The sequence below is a fragment of the Malurus melanocephalus genome, unplaced genomic scaffold, assembly GCF_030028575.1.
Source record: "Malurus melanocephalus ecotype Western Australia unplaced genomic scaffold, MMel_1.1 scaffold_5, whole genome shotgun sequence".
NCBI classification, from domain to species: Eukaryota; Metazoa; Chordata; class Aves; order Passeriformes; family Maluridae; genus Malurus; species Malurus melanocephalus.
The window spans coordinates 5,154,238-5,156,297 of record NW_026623237.1 but is presented as its reverse complement, the minus strand read 5'-3'; positions in this window follow the sequence as shown (position 1 = coordinate 5,156,297).

The window sequence follows — 2,060 nt, the reverse complement described above, 5'->3', positions numbered from 1 at the left end:
TGTGACTTTCAGCCACATCATGATCAGTGTTTAATTAATACCCACTCCCTTTTTTGGCACAAAGTTATTAACTAAAATCTCACACAAGCTGTCTCACAAAAGCCTGTTAAAAATTTCCTTGCGGTCCAAGAACATCCACCTTTRACAAAGTTCTCACTCCTCTTACAATTCTTCCACTGATTTTCCATTTTTGCAGTCAGCATGCTACATACTAAAGCCAAGAGGAAAACCTGAATAGTTTTAATAGTTAAATTAATGATGCAGATTTTATTTTGCAGAAGGATGAGTAAGCCTAGAGTACTAATTCTGATTTGTGTGTTACTGGGCTAACACACCATTCTTGAAGGCAAAATATTATGAAGCACACTCCAGCATTTCTGCAAGGACAGCTGTGTAATGGAAAGGATATTTTAGAAGACAATTGCGTCCTTTTATCTTTGTTCTTCTTGCTATCCAAGTGATCATTCTGCAGGTGTCCCAGGATTCCTTCTTCCCTTTCAGAAATTCAGCCTAAGCTTTTATTCTGAAAGCAGCTTGAGTCTGAGCTGGTTCATTGGCTTCTCTGTGCCACAGTATATTCAGATTATCCTATAAAAAACCAGTGTCCCTTCTATACCATTGGCTCAGAGTTTACAGCTCAGGCTTCAGGTTGAAGAAGGGCACCTAAGCCATTTGTAGAGCAGGCTTGGCCCCAGAAGCAAGTGTCATTCAACTCCATACTCCAGCTACTCCAGCTACTGAACACCAGCAGACACAAAATGGCTTTCCTCACAATTTAATGCAATATTATAATGTCTGCTGCCCAACTAATTCATAACCCWTCTAAGATGCTATTTTAAATAACACAGTTGACAATTACATTTGCAGTTTTCAAAGAATACTGTACTGTCTTGCATCATTTCAATTCCAAACCAAGCAAACCAACAAACTAACCCAGTTCTGGACCTTCAATTAAACATCCCCATTCTTTCAGAGTTCTGGAACTGAAATTATTTATGCTTCCCTTCCAAATCCTGATCTTCTAGTCTAAATTCATTGAACACTGTGAGTTCTGCTCCCCTCTAGGCTGCAGTTTTTCTCCCTTCACCTAGTAACTTCTGCATCTAGCACCACCTTCAACAACTCCATCCCTACTGACAAGAGACAAACTTTTTTTTTGTAGTTTTGGAGCAATGCTGAGAAGACACTCACTATGTATTCTATTATCCCATTCCAATGTCCTGTTTTTCCTTCACTCTTTCTTTAATCAYCAAGTAGTATTTTCCATTTGTTTTCATTTTTACCCTTTTGACTTTTGCACTTGACTTTAGATGGTGATTAGTCTTTTTCTGTTTTATTTACTGAAGGCTCACTACTTATGTCTCATATGCTTTCTGAGACACTTCTTTGCTCAGTGGGGAGAGAAAACCTTTTCCCTACTGTTTTTTTCCTATTCAGAATACAAGTTCAATGTATCTTTACCATATCTAAGTTAGAGTAATTTCTATCCTCCTCCATCATCAAGTCTCTGATTTTCCACTTAATTTAAATTYGTACGCTTGGAATCCCTATAATCTGATCTGTACCACTATGTCCCATCAAAACTAAGGTCAAAACACTATCATGTTGTTTGTGTGATTCTTCAGTAACCACTTCACAGAATAAYGGGATTGTGCTATTACTGCTCTTGTAGCAAGACAACACCCTCTTCTCCCACCAACGGTTTTTCTTCACAACCATTTTTATATTAGAATTAAGGCACTGATGTCCTTGCTGCCTGTAATGTTGGTATTTCCCCTCAATTTCTCACCATGGTGTTTGAGCTCTATAACGACAAAGGCCTTCTCTYGGGCCTTACATGGCTGGGCTAAGCCGGGAGATGCTTGCGGACAAACAGGTGAGGCACAAGAGACCAGGCGGGGCATCCCCAGAGAGCTCCACATGCCCCTCGCTCACCGCACCTGTAGGCTGGGCAGYGCTTGCGAGCTCCCTTCGCTCACAGCCCAGCAGCTCCGGCCCCGGGGAGCACGGCTGGCGGGGAGTGGGCATTACGGGCTGGGCAGGCGGTCACCTGCGGCCGG